This window comes from Drosophila miranda, chromosome XR (assembly GCF_003369915.1).
Source record: "Drosophila miranda strain MSH22 chromosome XR, D.miranda_PacBio2.1, whole genome shotgun sequence".
NCBI classification, from domain to species: Eukaryota; Metazoa; Arthropoda; class Insecta; order Diptera; family Drosophilidae; genus Drosophila; species Drosophila miranda.
The window spans coordinates 15433714-15452236 of NC_046674.1; the positions used below are offsets into that span (position 1 = coordinate 15433714).

General features: G+C 45.4%; 1 long non-coding RNA gene across 3 annotated transcripts in view; it reads left to right on the top strand.

The window, feature by feature from the left end:
* The window catches only part of LOC117186367, a 39501-nt gene extending 22369 nt beyond the window's left edge, over positions 1 to 17132 (top strand). For 2 of the 3 annotated variants that reach the window (XR_004471468.1, XR_004471467.1), the window contains one exon: positions 16746 to 17132. This is a non-coding gene — a long non-coding RNA (uncharacterized LOC117186367). The remainder of the gene's footprint in view (positions 1 to 16745) is intronic. The other variant, XR_004471465.1, reaches the window with a different exon arrangement.
* Positions 17133 to 18523: the final 1391 nt, after the last annotated feature.

The following is an 18523-nucleotide window of genomic DNA, read 5'->3' on the forward strand; positions in this document are numbered from 1 at the left end:
GCATTGTTTTACAATTTCCTTCTTGTTTTATTTAATGTCTCCGCAATCCTTTTAATGGCAAAAGACTCTTTGGAAAAGTTCCGGCTCTACCAATTCCCCGACAAGAACAGTTAACAGTTAACATCCGTGGCAACTTTGTCTTCTTCCGTTGGCAGCTGCCCCTGCCCCTGCCCCTGCCACTGGCCCTGCGCCCCACCACCCAACCATTCAGGCAGCAAAAAATTAATTAAAAATGCATTAAAAATGTTTGCTTCACTCATTTCCGACTCGGTTACAGGGCCCGCCAGTGCCTCCTCCTCCGCCACCATTTCCATCCACTGTTCCACTGCTGGAGGAATGCCAATCGCAGCGCGCAAAAGACGCGTACAGCAAATACTCTGCTGGGCCAGAAGCAACAACAACGGCAACAGCGAGTACAGTAAATGCCTCAAACTGCGACGGCAGCAAATCTTTTTCCACTTTTGCGAAAACTCCAAAGTATTTACAAGCTTCAGTTCGCAGTCGCATCTAAAAATGTTTGGCATTTGCCAACACACGCACCAATGAATAAGTGAGGAGTGCCACACAGAGGGTGCGAGAGGGGAAGGGGGGGGGGGGGGGGGGAGGCGACCCCGAAAGGGTGCTGAGTAGAGGTAGAGCTGGAGGTGGAGGTGGAGGTGGAGTGCGGCAAGGAGGCGACTAAAATGTTTGAATTTCAAACGAGAGCTCATTTCTTGCGTGCGTCGCTGCATTTCAAAACTGATTTGCAATGCGGCGATGGTGCTGGTGGGTGGAGGGAGGGGCATGCCACAGGGATTGGCAGGAAATGCTAGGCGGTTTTTAGACCATCTCTTCCCGCTGTTAGATGAACTCTCCCTCTGATGGCGAAAGCGGAACATGTCGGGGACCGCAGCGGCAGGGCAGCGGCAGCAGCAGCGTCAGACGGCGTGACTTGGATGAGTTATCGCGGCGACCACGCGTGAGTCTTCCCTCTGCGAGTGTGTGAGCGTGTGCGCACTGTATGCATATGTGTGAGTGGCTGTGGGTGTGGGTGTGCCACTCAGGGGTTCCTGCTGTTCAAACAAAAGGCGGCCATAAAACTGCAACAGTTCCCATAATTTATGACAAGCGGCGGAAAAACTGAGTTGACTGATAAGCAACTGGACATGTTGGCACTTTAACGAGAGCAGCCAGGGAAGGGGATGAGACGGGACGGGATAGGGATCGTGGAAAGCCTAAACCATTTCCCTATGCCACATGCCACAGCAACACTCAGAGCCCCCAATGGCAACGACAACGGCCACATCTTCAACTCAAATCCCACGAACAGCAGCAGCAGCAGCAGCAGCAGCCGAAACCTCTCTCGCACACGAAGCCAAAGCTGTTCTTGTTGCTGCCACGCGGTTTTAGCCTGCCACACGTTGCCAGATCCGAGCTCCCAGCTGCCAGTAGCTGCGGCCGCTGCTACTAGTTCTACTTCTTCTACTTCTACTACTACTACTACTACTACTGTTGCTGCTGGTTCTTCTGTTGTGCCACTGTGCAACATCCACGTGCAGCCTGCTGCTGGGCGCCGCATCACTTGGCAGCGTGTTTTTTGTCTCCGCGTCGACGTCAGCAGCAATTGCTGTTGCTGCTGGGCGACATTTTGGTGCTGCAGCAACATATATGGCAGTGTGGCAACTGCAACTGCCGTTGAATTCCATGTTGCCAAGAGGTATGTGGGTTGAGGAAGCGAACCAGTTCAAGCCCAATGAAGGGTGGGGAGGCCGCATAGTATTCACTTCAAGAATGGAAAGACGTTCTTCAAGAGAATTAAGCAGTTTTCCTCGGTCAGAAATGTTGTTCATTTCTCCGTGGACTTTCTTTTCGGTCTCTAAACTAATTGATATTTTGACTAAACAGCTGAATGATCTTTGATTTCTATGTCTTTCTATGTGCCCCCCCCCCCCCCCCCCCTGCCATTTGACTGCAGTTGGAAATTTCCTTCGACAAACAGGGGGCTCCTACTGACGTCTGATTTATGATCTTCTCTTGGCTCCAGTCTGAGGTTTGTGGCAAGCCATTTGCATGTGTAATTGCCTTGGCTTGCCACACTTCACTCCACTCAGCTGCACTCCATCTGTTCTGCAGCTCCATCTCCTGCTTCATCCTATCCTATTCCACAATCCCATTTCCATTTCCATTCCAATTCCAATTCCAATTCCAGTTTCTGGTCCAATCGCACTGTCATTAGTTCGGAGCAGTTTTTGACAGCTCCTGAGAGTGGTGTGGTGGTGCAGTGGTGCGGTGGAGCAGTGGTTCATTTATGACATTCGCCGAGCTAATTGCTGGAAACGGCAAAAGGTTTCATACGCCCCGTGGGCGTGGTTTGTGCACTTTAAAAACGCATTAAACAGCGGACAACAAATGCAGGCAATAGCAGGGCGACAGCAAGGGAGGAAGGCAGGAAGGCAGGAAGGGAAGCAGCAGCAAAGGAGAACAACCCAAAAGTGGCACTTGCAACATGTCTGGGGCGTGCCCCACATTATGCTGAATGCAGGGAGAGGGCGAGGGAGCAAGGCGATTAATGAAGACTGCGAAGAGCTTGAAAAATGTGAAATTTCAATTAATCAGCAGGCAAAAAGAAGGCAATCCCAGCGGGAGAGAAGAAGGGAGAGAGTGAGGAGGAAACAGCAGAAAGAGAGGGCCATGCACAGAAAGAAGGAAAGAAAGAAAGAGATGGCGCAAAGATGCAACTGATTTATAACACTTTTACCTCTTGCTGCTGCTGCTGCTGCTGCCCCAAGATAAGATCAAAGATCATTTGAAGGCAAGGTTAACGTTTCGGATTGCCATTGTTGTTGCTGTGCTGCATGTTGCTGCGGTGCATGTTGCTGGTGGCACGCGCGTTGCAGGTCAAAAGCGTGCAGCGCCAAAAAAACGGTAGCCATGATAAATGTGCCCCATAGAAGAATCTGTGACTGCTTTTTGGGGAGCTCCTCTAGTTGTTCTTGTGGCTTACTTTGTGCTGCTGCTGCTGTGTCAAGTGTTGCTGTTGCAAGTTCTGCTGCGGTTTCTGGTTGCAAATGTAGCTGTTGTTCCTCCAGCTGCTGCTGCTCCTGCTGCTGCTGCCGGGGCTTCTCTTTGTGCCTCTCCTTCTGGTAATGTTGACAATTTAGCACAAAATTTGTGTGCCATGTTATTAAAAATTTGCAACGCTTTCATGCAACATTTGGCGGGGCAATTAGTTGTGTTTATAATTGGGGACGTGATCGCTGTTCCAGCTCCAGCTACAGCTCCAGGTCTGTCCCCCCATCCCCCCGTTTCTGTTTTTTTTTCGGGGGAAACATGTTTGAACGCTATAAATCAATTTGGCGCAGGGCCCCGCCGGAGGATGCATGCAAAAATGCCCCGCAGATTGAGCTGCAACGAATGGGGAATGCCCTGCTGGAGACTCCAGAATTCCCATGCCCATGCCCATACCCATGACCATGCCCCCATCGCAATACGCAGAAAAACTACTTCAATTCATTAACTCTTTCCCCGCTCCACTGACTCTTTGGCTTTTTTTTTGGTTGTGCCGCAAATTGAAATCGAAGGAACCGTAAAAAATGTAAGCCAAAGCGAATTAAAATTTTATCGACAACAAAGTTGCGGTCCGAACAGCAATAAAAATTGTTACGCTGATGAACGACATGACACCAGGAGCAGCAGCTCCAGCAGCAACAACAATGCTACACCAACAACATGCAACGGCAACAGCAACAACATTCTCTTCGATCGACCGCAGGAACATCCAACAACAACAGCAACAAGCGGCAGTGGCAGCGACAGCGGCAGCCAGTAGACCGCATCGCGAAATTTTTCCCTCTTTTTGTGGAGTACTTTTATTTGTTGTACCCTGGAAGAGGATATTATGCCTTTCGGAACTTGTTTGAAAAACAGAAAGAAGATTATTCAATTTCATAGAGATTTATTTAACTCCGATCAAAGGGATAATAGTTACAATACTCAAAGGTTATATCTTAATATCTTAGGAGGATCTTACATCTATTAGCCGTAACATCAATGGGGGACTTGATCAGCGCTCGATGATGGATTCCATTCATCATGTTTTGAACGCTGCTGAACGCGTATGATGGTGATACATTCCTTACTGTCGCACCGTCAGAACCTATCGATATTGGTTGCAAAGCTTAGCGACTCGCACCAAAAGACAGTCACGTGAAATTTAATTTTTCTTGTTTAAGCCAAACGCAATCCATCAAGTATTAAGACAATGGATTATCAGACAATTCATCCATCAGTACGGATGAATTTATGCAACACTAAAATCACGAATCATGTGCGTTTACCAGCACTGTGAAATCGATCACTGAGCGCTGAACGAGTTGTGTATCTGCAAGGGTATTTGAGGCTTCGATCCATCAGTCTCTTTCTTCGTTCTCATTTTGTGTGGAGTACTTTTATGTTATTTATTTTTTGTTTTTTTTTTTTTTTTTGGTTTCGGCTAAACTCAAAATGAGAAATTGCTGCCGCTGGTGCAATTTTCATGGTTGACCTCATTTCGCTGTTTGCCGCTGTTGACTTTGTGGAATATTTTGTGGCAGCAGCAACGCATCATGTCCGTCTGTCAGTCAGTCCGTCCGTCCGTCCGTCTGTCAGTCAGTCCGTCCGTCTATCAGAGCCTGAGCTTCGACTGAGAGACTGGGTCCGGGGGCTCTCTTGTCAGCGCCTGTGACAATTTGTCGCTAAACAATTTTTGGCCTGGCAAAAGTTGACGTTGTTTATGGGGCCCTGTCGCTGGGCCCCTTCTTCCTGTTTTTGATATTGCAGCAGTTTTCGGGGCGAAAATTCAATAAATAACAATGTAATTATGTGGAGAGCCAGACCACTGGCTAACTTGATTTTCGAGGGCTGAAGTGTACCCAACTTGAAGATCCATATCCCTATTCTGAATGGAACAAAACGAAGAACAAATATCTCTTCTTGCCTGCCTGCGTGCCTGCCTTCCTTCCTGTCTGTGAAGCCTGAGGGTCCATTTGAATTGGCGTTAATATTCCGGGTCAATATTTGCCCAACGCTTCGACATCAAAGCAAAGCGAGTAACAGAAACAGAAACAGAAACAGCTTCAAGCCAGGACGTGAACATGAATATCCTTCCATTAGGCACCTGGCCACCTGTCCTGGGTCAACAAGAGGCACGCAAAGTGCGTGCCTCAAAGTGGCATCCGAGGCATCCTCCTACAAGTATACATTTCCCTCTTTTACACCTTTTCCTCCTGCTGCTGCTGCTCCTTCCACACTCGGACATCGTTCACACTCTTCGACGTCATAAAAATCAGGTGCGGCATATTAGAGACAGCTCTGCGGACAAGGACACGGGCACGGACAGAAAGTAGCCGGGGCTCACGTCAATGGGAATTTGAAAATGGTAAAATCCAGAGCGGAGAGAGAGAGAGAGAGCGAGAGGAGGGGGGAAAGGGAAATGTTGTGTGTTCTCGTACTGTCCTGTAAATGCTTTGTTTACAACGATACCCATGATTTCTCTCTGCAGTGAGAGAACTTTCGGGATGAAAAACAAGGAATTTATGCATGTAGATGGCTCAAAACTTAGGATATTATTATGTAGATCTGAGTCAATACCTTTGATCTTACATTACAAAATACCCAAAGACATATCTTAATAATTGTAGATCCCAAATCATGGAAAGAGTAATAGTTACCTCTAAAGATTACCTCTAAATAATGTCAGCACTCATTGCTCATTCGAATTTCCAGTCACTTCCTTCCAAATGGATTCTTTTTTGTTTTGTAATTTCTCTAAGTGTAGTAGGAAATGGTGGCCCAGAGTCATGCCCCGTCATTCATCTACGGCTGTCCATGGCTGGGGCCATGCATCTGTAAGATAGATTTGACGACGTGTTTTCCATGGAACATTTGTGCAGCATGCTTACCGATGCGATCTTTGTTTGTGCCTCGTGCGCTCCGCTCTCCATCAGGAGCCATTCGACTGAATGAGCGGGAAGGGTTGGGGGGGGTGGTGGTGGCAATGGGAACAGCAAAGCGTCGATGACAACAGCAGCAGCAGCAGCAATAATAGCAGCAACATGGCCATTTCACTCCCCCTCCGTTTCCATCTCCGTCACCGTCTCCCTCTTTCTACTTGTGTCCATCCCGCTTCCTCTTCTCTTTGGAAAATGCTTGGAAAATGTGCACAATTTTCACATCCGGTGTCACATTCGATTCAATTGAGATTTACCTGAACGTGACTAAAATACGCAAATTAAAAACGCTCGAATGTTCCTCTATCCTGTGTGTATCCCAGTGTGTGAGTGCTGTATCTAGGAGGTGCTGCTTGCGTGTGTGTGTGTGTGTGTGTGCGTGTGCTCTGTATCTATGAGTGTGCGTGTGTGTGTTCATTCTCCCGTTACCATGTTAACAACATTTACGAAGCTCAGGTCGAGATTTTTTCCCCCAGTTTCCCCCTTTGCTATTTTGTTTTTTCGGGTCTAGTGGAAGGAAATCTTGTTTTGGGTTTAGTTTTTTTTATGGGTCGTCTGGCTGGGGTGCTTATCGTTGGAATAAATTGCCGCTAGATGGAGCATATGATGGGATAATGCTTATACGATTACCCAATGAATTAATCAATTTCAATATTCCATTTCCAATTGGATTTCCGATGTTTATTTGCTTTTGATTTGCCACATCCCACAGGAGTCGCTTAGTAGTTTTATTGGCTTTTCCCTGGCGCCCTACCGCTCCACCACCCCCCCTCAGTTATCTGGCCTGGCTACAACTTAATTAAATAACTAATTGAAATTTTTGCGCATAAAATGCAATTAACTATCGCTAACAATTCTCAATGATTGGCCGTGCCCGTGCTCTCCGTGCTGTCCGTCCTGCCCGCGAAAACTAACCCACGAATAATGCAAATTATTTGCACAATTTCGAGCAAGGCTCAATGAACCGTTATGCTGTTGTGGGACGCGGAAAGTCAACGCCAGGGGGCGCCATAAATCGATTAATGCCAAAGTGTTATGTAAATAAAATGACCAAATAGATACACTATCGTACCAGTACAGTACTCCACTCCACTCCACTCCACTCCACTGGCCTCCACTCCCCGCCGCGTACAATGCGGGAGAACACAATTGAACCCGAGGGGGGGAGGGGTTTAACCCCACTGACCCCTCTGCTGTTTAACCATATTTGTTGCTACATTAAAGCCAGAATTTAAACTGCATTTTGTTGGGGTTTTGAATTGTGGGATCGCTTTGTGTTCTGGGTGAAAGATCACGCCTCAGTGACCTTTGTTTGTGGTCCGTCCGTTGGGGAATTAGCGACGCATCGCCAGTTCAACAATTGCATTCATATAGGAATCACTTTTATTTTTGAGGGCGCTCGCTGAATTAATGTTGAATTGAATGTTATTTCGGCTGTTAAATTACTGATTGCGGCTTGAGTCCTGATCTTCAATGGCGCCAACTTCAAAGTGACAATAATTTGGCCATTGAGCTAAGGGCCAATGGACATCCCAGCCAGAGCCATCCAGCATCTTGGCTGGGATCTGGTCTGGTCTGCTCATTAAATTCGCTTGTCATTTAATTGCTCTCCTCGATGGCTTCATGGCCACGCATCAGCAGAAACTTGGCCCGCTCTTTGCTTAATTCTTTTTTGGTGCATTGCCAATTGTCATAATGGCCGAGACGGCGCTGGCCATGCTGGCAATTATGAGTTAAGAGGAATCACTCTGCCAGACCCCAGGCCCATTAAAAAAAGTGGAGACGCGCACACAAAGTTTGTGCTTCAGTCCGGGATCCGAGATGGAGACGGTATGGATATGGGGACAGGACTGGGGGGCCCATAAAATTAGTCGTGGCCAGAAAAGTGCATTTGCTTGTGGGCCAACAGTCGTGGATGGTGGATGGTGGATGGAGGAGGGAAAGGGATGTGCTGGCAGGTCGGGAGGGGAGCTTGGTTTCGGGGCAGAAGGAAACCACAGACATTGCTGCACATCGTCCACATCTCGTAAACGTTCAAATGGAATGGAATGGAATGGACAATTTAAATGCAGCATTGGGCTATTGACACGCCCACTCAATGGGCTGCCAACGGAGTCTCTCTGCGAAAGAGGGGCAGGGGAAGAGTCGGGGACTGTGCGTGATTTGAAATGGTTTTTAAGAGCAGCTCTTAAATGGCTTCACCAGAGGAGATACATACTCGTATATGTGCTAAATGATGACGGTCATATGTCAAGCAGTTAACTGGACTGGATGGCAAAGTGAATAACTCTAAAGCTCTAAAGCAGGAATACTCGTGGAGCGGAAGAAACCGAAGGAAGAACCCCGATAAAGATAAAGAGAGAGAGGAATACTCATAAAGAAAGGAATGCAGTAGAGCATGCAAATGGGAGAGGCAGAGAATTGTGGCCACGCAACCTAGGGAAAAACCTTCCAGAATACATATGTATATCAAAATATTAGCCCACATTCCTTGCCTTTCTTTCCACCTTTCCTGACGGCCTGACGACATCTGCCCCGCCGTCACATGCAACTTTTGAAATCTGTCAACATCTAAGCCAAAACTTCAATCAACTCGTCGGACAAGTTAATTGAATTTTACCCCTAAACCGAAACGAACGAAATGAAACGCTAAAACTATAGAGCAGCAGGTTCCCGGAACCGCACTTGCAACACCGCCCCGCCCCGCCCCGCACCGCACCGCACCACACCACACAGATGCAATTTACATGTTCACTTTATTTTGAATTTTAATTTGAATTTGAATTTATTTCAAGTGCTGGCTTCGTTTTCGAAAAACGTCTCTCCCTAAACAGACCCGAGCGATTGGCTGACTTGGATATTTTGCATAGCCCAAAAGCAGGTCCATTATTTTGCATATTGGTCGAAGGCCACAAAACTTTCTGACTTTCCACAAGGACTGCCACAGAGATAGAGATAGAGGGGGAGACATTCAAGTGACACTTTTTGGACAGTTTTGCATGGTGCATATGAATAAAGTCAAAGGGGGAGTGGCAGTGGCAGTGCCAATTGATGTGTGTGTGTGTGTGTGTGTGTGTGTGTGTGTGTGTGTGTGTGTGTGTGGGGACGAGGACGTGTCATGAATTCATTTTGCATATATTTTCAGTCAGAGATCAAATTTGCTTTTGCATCCTTTGGCTCCTACTCTGCTTTGCTTGTTTGTCTGGCTGGTAAATCAGAAAATCATATTTCAATTATTGTTGGAAAACAGCAACCGTACACCCGTAATAAACGAAATGATTATAGGGCCCACACACATTGAAATAACACTGGGACTGAGACACGGACTGGGACTAGAACTGGGACTGGGACCACTCAGTAGACCCTCTGTGGACCTGTTTCTGGCCAAATTTGTTGGGGCAAAAACTACAAATTTGTGCAGGCCAGACAACGGCAGTAAACAATTTGCAATTGAATCGTATGCCGAATGGATTGGCTGCACATTTGAGAGCGAGAAAGAGGGAGGGACATAGAGGGACAGAGAGAGAGAGAGAGAGCTCCGTCTGTGCTGTTGCCACCTATCAATTTCACATTTCCAATCTATTAACGAACGAACGGACTGTCTATCAATGGCAAACAGACATGGGAAAAAGCCTGTCAGAGAGAGAGAGAGTTTGATTAAAAAATGCTGCTGTCCATGGTACTCCTTCCACTTGCTGGCTCCATATGTATATCGCTGATATTCCACCTACCTCCAATATCGTGGATATAACGTGTGAAAAAGTTGTTTGTAAAGGTGCCGCCACCTACCGCCCGTCGCCTACCGCCTGCCGCCCCTCGCCCCTTGCCTACCGACTGCCGCCCGTCGCCTGTCACGGGTTAATTTCGCATGCAAATAATGTCACGTGCTGTGTCACGTTGTGTCGCCGTTTCTGTTGAATGAACTTGATTAAAATTCAATGCGACGTTAATTAAATTCAACCCAATGCAATTTACATTCAGTTCTTTTTTCTGCCCTTCGGTTTGAGGTTTTATCTTTAAAGCCGTTCGTTCCTTATGCCGCTTCCGCTTCCGGCTGCTCGTCAATAGTATTGAGTATATGTCCAGCCTCTCAAAACACTCCTTCCGGGGGAAGGAGACATGGAGTGATGACCTATTTAAAATCGTGGCACGGGAAAACCAAATTTAACGAGTGGATAAACAATAAGGAATGCACTTTCTGGCCGATTTAAGTGCCCGAAATTGTGGCCAAGTGGACTTTAAGCCAGTTTCAGTTGTGGCTGCTGCTGCCTCTCACCTTTTGCTTGGTTGCACGTGGCGTATGAGCAATCGGCACATAAATTACCCGCATAAACATTGTAAGGACTCCCGACTTGGAGCCGGAATTCCGGTGCATTGTGTGGCTTCGTCGCCGTCGCCGCCGCCGCCGCCGCCGCCACGTCTAGACAAAGCAATCATAAATAATTTCTGCATAAAGACGTCATAATTTGCCTCAACTCTTTTCCACCTCCTCCCCATATGCACCCCACATACTCTCCCCCCTCCGATTCGACCTTTGACTGTGCGATCTCCCCTCTTAGACAGACAATTCGAGCTGTCCAAATATTTTGTTATTAAATGAAATTGCAATGTTTGCTGCTGACCAATTTGACCACCACTTTTGCCGATGCTGGAGGTGGTGGTGGTTCCTCCTGTGGCGGTGGTGGCTTGGAATGGCTGCTCATTATGATTGCAGCGCAGAAAAATGTTTGCCAGGGCAACCAGTCCCCTTCTGTTCGGTCCATTCCCTTCCGGCGTCCGTTCCGTTCTTTCCCGTCCAGATCCTGCTGCTTGCTTGTCTGGGAATTTCATTTCAGGGTTTGGTCAGTGTACGGTTGTTTGTGTGTCCGTGATGGGGAGAGAGTGGAGAGGAGCATTTCACTTTTGCGTTTTGTTAAACGTTTTTATGAATTGTTTGCTGCTCTGCCCGACTATTGTTGTTGTTGCTGCTATTGTTATGATGCGGTTTGGGGCAGCAACTAGCTGTGGGGCAAGCGAAGCCCCAGAAGAGGGCTGAAAGCGCTGTAGTGCGTAGCTGGTTGGATGTACTCTAAGATCGGCTGAGGTTCGCCTGAATGAGAGATCGAACAGGGTTGCAGCCGCTGTGATAGATCACGAAACCTAACGATGATCCAAAGACACTCAAAGATCAGCTATGTCCCATTGTGAAGTAATTTGGGCACCTTGTTAAGCATTCTTTGAAGAGTATCCAAGCTTCTCCTTGCTTAAGAAACACCTGACTTGTTCCTTGTTATCCCGGCCAGGCCTTGGGGGACTGTGCTGGGGACCATGTTTGTTTTGAGCTGGACAACAGAGCCATTTAATGAAATTTTAAACATTTTTGTGTTCTAATAATGAAATGCTTATGGTTGGTTTCTGTGGCCACGGACATGGGACTCGACTCGACTCGAGTCCACATTTCCCCCCGCTCTCTAGGGCTACCTGCCAGGAAGCCAGGAGGCCAGGACTTAAAGTTATTGGTTGTGAAGATACTGCGAAAAACTTTTGCACTGCATTCGATGTACTGCAGGTGAGAAAATTGCAGGTGGTGGAGGCACAACTCGAGTGAACTGCGAGAACTCGTTAAAAGTTACACTCAAGAACACCGCTGTCTCACCTTGCTGTTGCCCCTGCTCCGAGCTCCGTGCTCCGAGCTCCGTGCTCCGAGCTCCGTGCTCTACCCCCTTTCTCGCCATCTCAATTGAAAGTGTTTTGGTGGAAAGTTTGCCATAAATAATGCGCTGCTCAATATTAACAAGTCGAGACGTAAACGTCGACGGCGACTAAAAAGTTTAGCGCACTTCAATAAACAAAGTGCCAGAAGCAGGAGCCCCTGCCCCTGCCCCTGTCTCTGTCCCTGTCCCGACCAACCCCTTTCTTTCCTCTCAGCCGACAGTTCTTTCGCTGTTATTTCCAAGTTGTCAACAGTTTATTGATGTTGGCTTTTTGGCCGCCTGCCCCTTGCCGCCTGCCTGATGCGACATGAATAATCAAAGGAGAAAAGCCAGAAATAAAACGCATTTACAGGCAAATGGTAAATGGAAAATGGAAAATGGCAAAATAATCTCAACACTAAAAGCCTCTTCCACTTGTTGTTGTTCTTTGGTGCTTGTTCTTTTTGTGGCTGCCACCACCTCCCCCTTTGGGTCTGTCTCCTTTTTTGGGCCTGGTGACGCCCCCATGCGATTGTCGCCCGCGGGCATTCGTCTTTCATATCCGGCCTCACACAGCTTCCGCTGCTGTTTGCCAGGGCCCAAAAGGGAAATTGATTTTGGCCTGCCCGTTGGTGGGGCGGGGACTAGGCGAGGCGTGTGTGAAGGCTGAGGGCTTTCCATTCCGAATGTTAATTAAGTGTCTAGTTTAAAAGCCAAGCCAAAGTCAGCCATGAAATATTAAGCGGCTGTGCTGTGCCGACTTGTGGCCGGGGCTCATCAAAAATTTCTCAGCTCAAGGACAGGCCCGGTCGGAGGCTCAGGCAACGGCCCAGGCCCGGGCACAGTCACAGGCACAGGCCCAGTAACCTGAATAGAGCCTGCTCTGACATATGTACATACATATTTGCGCGAAGGGAGTTAATTAACTGGTGTGCTAACTAGGCAAACACATACACATACACATACACATACACATACACATACACATACACATACGTATCTACCATCTACATCCCGAGATAGCATCCCCAGGCCCATCCTTCCCCCTTGATGATAACGCTTGAAAAATGTGACTTAATGAAGTGCGAAATATGAGGAGATTTCTATGGGGTAATGAGGCAGCATCTACCATATCTGATGGCTCTGTGTGTGTGTGTGTGTGAGTGCGGTCTGTTTGAATATACACCACATGTGTGTGTGTGTGATGACATAATATCCTTATATCATACACAGCCTGGGCTTATATTCTGTGGCTGCTTTAAGGCTCTTTAAGTGCTTTGAGCTACAAATGGTGGTCGCTTTTAGAGGAATTCCATATTGTTGGAAAACGATACCCAGGCGGAAAGGAAGGGAACCAGAATTGGAACTACTGTATTCTACAATTCATGAACTATTTACCAACGTTTGTATTTATGTGTCCCCTTAAACTATAAATAAACTTTAACATACCTTCTGGTACTGTTTACTTCCAGGGTATCCCTGCCGTTGAGCTTCTTTTTTCCCCGCACTTCTTATTTTAAGTTGTCATGTTTCTGTTGTTGTTGTTACTGTTTTTCCGTAGTGCTGCTGCTGCTGCTGCTGCTGCTTGCTCCTCCACTTGCCCCAAATCGAAGCTATAAAAGTAATTAAGATAACGACTTTTGTGCTGTTCACATTTTTGGGGTCTCCCACACTCTCTCTCCTGCTCTGTCTCTGTGGCAACCGCTCCCGATGGATGATATGTATCGTGTATTTGCTTTATAGCCAGAGTTTTACAATATTTCCTTTTTGGCTCGATGCCCTCGAAGCCTCTCCCCACACCATACCACACCGCACCACAGCACTCCCGCCCTTTGCCCGGCTTCCTGTTGTTTGTGCAATTTTCTTGAAATTTCATTTCTTAACTTTTGCCGCCGGCTTTTGAGACTGTAAATCATATGAGAAGTAAAGTGGGGGAGTGGTGGTGGTGGTGCAGGGGGCGACTAAGAGTCGATGCCATGTGTTATTGTTGCCACAAAACGGGGCACAAAATGGGGCTGGGGCCATAGACTGTTGCTTGCCACTGTTGCCTTTTGCGCTTTGCCAGCTGGATGTTCCTTTTCGTTTTCTTCTAATTGTTTGCTTGGCCACAGGGGACACAGACAAACAGAGAAAGAGAGAGAGAGAGAGGGAGAACATATCGATTAATTAACAAAATTAAAAGATAAAAGTTTAGAGAGAGAGAGAGAGACGAAGTGGAGATACAAAGACACACATCATATGTACGAGAATGTGTCTGTGCAACGACCAGATGGAGTTTTTGATTTATAATCTTTTGCCTTTCAGCTGGAAACTGGAAGCGGGAAGCGGATGATTATAACGATAGGGGATGCAAACCATAAGCGGGATCATTATAAGCACATATGCACATACATTCGCAATTTTAATGAGTGACTTATGAGTAATTTATTTCAGTATAGACGAGACTTTAAATCCGATTTCCATCCGCCCTTTAAATGCCATTCTTTTCTCCCTATCATTGGGTGCATTGACTGCGTTTAATATGCACTTGGCCAAATGCCAAGTGATTTTCTGTTTTATATGGATTGTGTGTGCCACAAAGGAGACTCTGCAACCCCAACCCCCACCACCCTACCACCCGCAGGCAGCTAAACAGTCGAGTGCACTTTACGCTGCTTGTTGCATACTGTCAGGCGCTGCTGTTGTCGTCGACGGCTCACGTAGCTTATCCAAAGTGATAAGGATAAGGCAAAGTCAGTCAGTTGGTCGGTCCTGTGCGTGCCAGTGCCACTGCTGACACAATTTTGCCTCCTTCTCTCTGTCTTGCATCATACTTGGGGTCACGGCTCGTTGGACACTCGAGTGGCACATCATTTCCGCTGGGCTGCCGCTGCCGCTGCCACAAGCTTGCGGCAAGCATTGCTGGGTTTTTCTCAGTCAGAGTCTTCCTTCGCCTTGTCCTGATTGCATTACTGGAGTCGACCCGAAGTTCGAAGCTGTCGCTGATTGAATTTTGCACCCAACCATCGTCATTTCCTTCATCATCGCCATCGCCATCGTCAGGGCCTACTGCGGATCAGCTTTAAGCGCATTAAAAGGGCAGCCAGTGGAGTAGCAGGAGCAGTAGCAGGAGCATCCTGGTTCAGCATCGGCATCGGAGGCCATCGGAGAATGTCGAATGTGAAATGCGTGCTAATTAAAAGGCAAAACATTTATGCAATGCCAGACAAGGCACACAAAAGCCACGTCGGCCGTCATGGCAACACACATTCACCCCAGCTCCTCGCAGCTCCTGCAACTCTTTTGCTGATTTTCCTGCACCCACTCTGGCTCCACCACTGGCAAATAAATCCCATATAAACAGGAGATAATCCAGCCAACAGCATTGCAAATGCCATTCATCGCAGGGGCTCCTCCGCTCCCGCTCTCGCTCCTGTTTCTGTAACAGCTACTGACTACCGCTGCTCATGTTCCATCTCCTGCTCCTTTGGCAGTGCGCTGCAGCTACAAGTGAATGAATGAGAATGCCTGCTGGCCTCTGCTGAATGATTGGCCATCCATGGATGCACTCGTTGGGATTTATTGATTTTCCCAGGGAAAGGCAGTGCCGATTGAGAATTGGGTGGAGATTGAAATAGAAAAAGAACTGTGTTTTGTAATTAGCAGAATTGGCAGCCTGTTAAGTGAGGAAGGCTTTGAGCCATAGCAGAAATTGAGCTGGAAAGGTGAAAGGTGGCAGATGAACGGCTCACAGCCAATGAAGAGAATGAGATCCATAATCCAATCATAAATGAAAATCCACACTAATTCCAGCTTGGATTTGATTTTTTTATATTTTTTGAGTGCCGTCTAATTTCATTAAAGTTGATTTCCATTTAATTTAATTTGAATCACAGCTTCTGCTGGCGAATGTTTACCCCGAAAGAGGGGCGAGGGGAGTTCTATATCACATTATGGCAACATTTGCGTAATAATTAGTGAGGCATAGACAAATGAAAATGAAATTTCCAGGGCGACACTGGGATGGCTGTCAGCGTTGAAAAGCTAAACAAACTGCTGCACACATTGTGCAAACAGTTCAAGTGAAAGGCCTGGGGCAAAAGTGAAATGCAAGTATAAAAAAACTTAGCATACATTGCAGATGAAAGCACTTCATTAGCGAGAATCCTGAATGTTTATTTTCACATATGCATGGGTCCACGAAGAGAGAGACGATGCGGATGCTCAACTCCCTTTTGAATTTCATTATGGCCAACGATAAAAACCGAATGGAGGTATTGTAACTGGAGACGGACTTCTTCTGGCTGGGGTCCAGCAGCCGGAAGAACAGTATATATCTCGCTACACATTCTCCTTGGGGATGATATGTACAGGCTTTAGGAGCCCTACTCCTGGCTCAACCTGAGGCCCAATCGAAATGTAGTTTCAACGAAAGATTATAAGGAGGACAGCTTCGATTGTATAATTTACCCACAATTCAGATAGTTAGCAGTGGAATACCATAAATGTAGGCTACTCGCGCTGAAACTTCTTCATTTTGCGGTCGAAATTATTGAAGTATTGACAGGCAATTAGGGATTGGGTGATTCGGATTTAAATGGAAACCCAAATCGAATATCGACAGCAACCATATAAATGAATAAATAAGCAAACTAAAGGGCAACCTCATGCTGATTTATATATTTTGCACTTAATTTATTGTCATAATTGTTGAATTTGCCATTCTCATTCCATTCTTTGTTATTGTATTCATTAATGATGTAATGTAACTTTATTAATGCTGTCAGCGTTTCCATTTATTTATAATTTATTTGCCAATGTTTTTTCGAGCCTCGTTATGGTTAATGGCCTTTTGTTTTACCGCCTCTGGTCTCGGGTCGCTCTCTCGGTCCGGCGCCTGTCAATGCGAATATTTGTAGTTTATTCTGTTTTTTTCAGTAGTTTTTCACTTGTCTGCCAATTGTTGGCCTGTGTAAATTATTGCGCTTATTTTGTATGGGAAAATAATACCAAATATCAATCATTGGCCATGAAAATACATTTTCCCGAATAATGAAACCTGAAACGGGTATCCAAAAAGTCCCTAGCGATGATCATTAAATTGTAATCTCTGTTCTTCTCGTTTAAGGTTCTAAATCCATCTGGAACTTAGCATGAAACGTATTTAAGTCTTCATCTACACGAGAACTCGGCCAGGAACGTGGGGCAGTCCCTCTGAGCTAGAGGATAATCTTCAATAAATCTTGGCATACTTTTGGGCTGGCGGTTTAACAGAGCGGGGCTCTGTTAAGTTAAACCAAGGTGAATCTTTTGGGGGCACTAGAAAGCAATGTTAAATGTTGGAATCAGAGATGTTGATGCCGATCGATAGTCTGGATTCTCACGATCCTGGGAAAGTAGATCTTTTGCCCATCTGTCCCTTTTGTATTCACCTCGGAATACTTATCCATTAGCATATAATATATACATTTACTGTTTTTTTTTTTATGTGGAAAATTTGTATTTTATTGTAAACAAGTTTACTGCTACCTTTCGTGGCAACTTAATCTAGTTTTACATTTAAGGGGAAAAACAATTGATCACAGGAGATACATACATAAAATGAATGTAACATATATGGAAAAGGTACATACATTATTTACAATATTTACAAAAAGTTAATGAAATGTTATAGGAGGGATCTAGTTGGGAGATCCAGTGGATAAGGTGTCATGAGTCTTCTTTTCCTTGGTGGGTTAATTAGACGTCTGGCTAGTACATAAGGGTGACCACCAAGTCGTTGCAAGTACCTCGCTGCATGTAGTTGTATAACATCGCCCACTTTATTAACCTTTAGGTCCCTGTCGATGTCGCTGTTTCGTATGTACCATGGAGCATTGCATATTCGCCGTAGAATTTTTGACTGAGCAACTCTAATTTTATTTAAGTTGGTTTTTGCCGCGATACCGTAAACTTGAAGTGCGTATTTGCATATGGGGCTGAGGATGGACTTGTATATCGTGACTTTGCTGTACAGTGACAGCCATATTTCCCGCTTTCGCCATCACCGACTGTCGAACCATTGTAGTATGGGTTTTGAAATTCAGTGTCCTGTCGAGTACAAGAAAGTGTCCTTGTAGCAAAAGTAACATTGCCTATGTTCCATTTCTGAGCCCAGACCTCAAAGCTGTTCACATATTGTTGCAGAGCTTCCGTCGCTAGATTTGTGCTTGGACTTCTGGTCAGCACTGCAGTGTCATCCGCGTAGGTTGCTATCAACACATCGTACTCGTCCAACCCAGTTATTACCCATGAGGAAGGCATATCGGCTGTATATAGGGTATATAACGTTGGTACAAGAACGCTGCCTTGTGGGACGCCTGCACATATTGGGCGCTTCGATGATTTTTATTGTATAATTATTATTCTTGATTTTTATTGAATAATTATTATCATAATTGTTATTCTTGATTTTTATTGAATAATTATTATTATAATTGTTATTCTTGATTTTTATCGTCAAACTATTATTATAATTGTTATTCCTGATTTTTATTGAATAACTATTATTATAATTGTTATTCTTGATTTTTATCGTATAACTATTATTATAATTGTTATTCTCGATTTTTATTGAATAACTGTTATTATAATTGTTATTCTTGATTTTTATTGAATAATTATTATTATAATTGTTATTCTTGATTTTTATCGTATAACTATTATTATAATTGTTATTCTCGATTTTTATTGAATAACTGTTATTATAATTGTTATTCTCGATTTTTATTGAATAACTATTACTATAATTGTTATTCTTGATTTTTATTGAACAACTATTATTATAACTGTTATTATAATTGTTATTCTTGATTTTTATTGAATAACTATTATTATAATTGTTATTTTTGATAATTGTTATTCTTG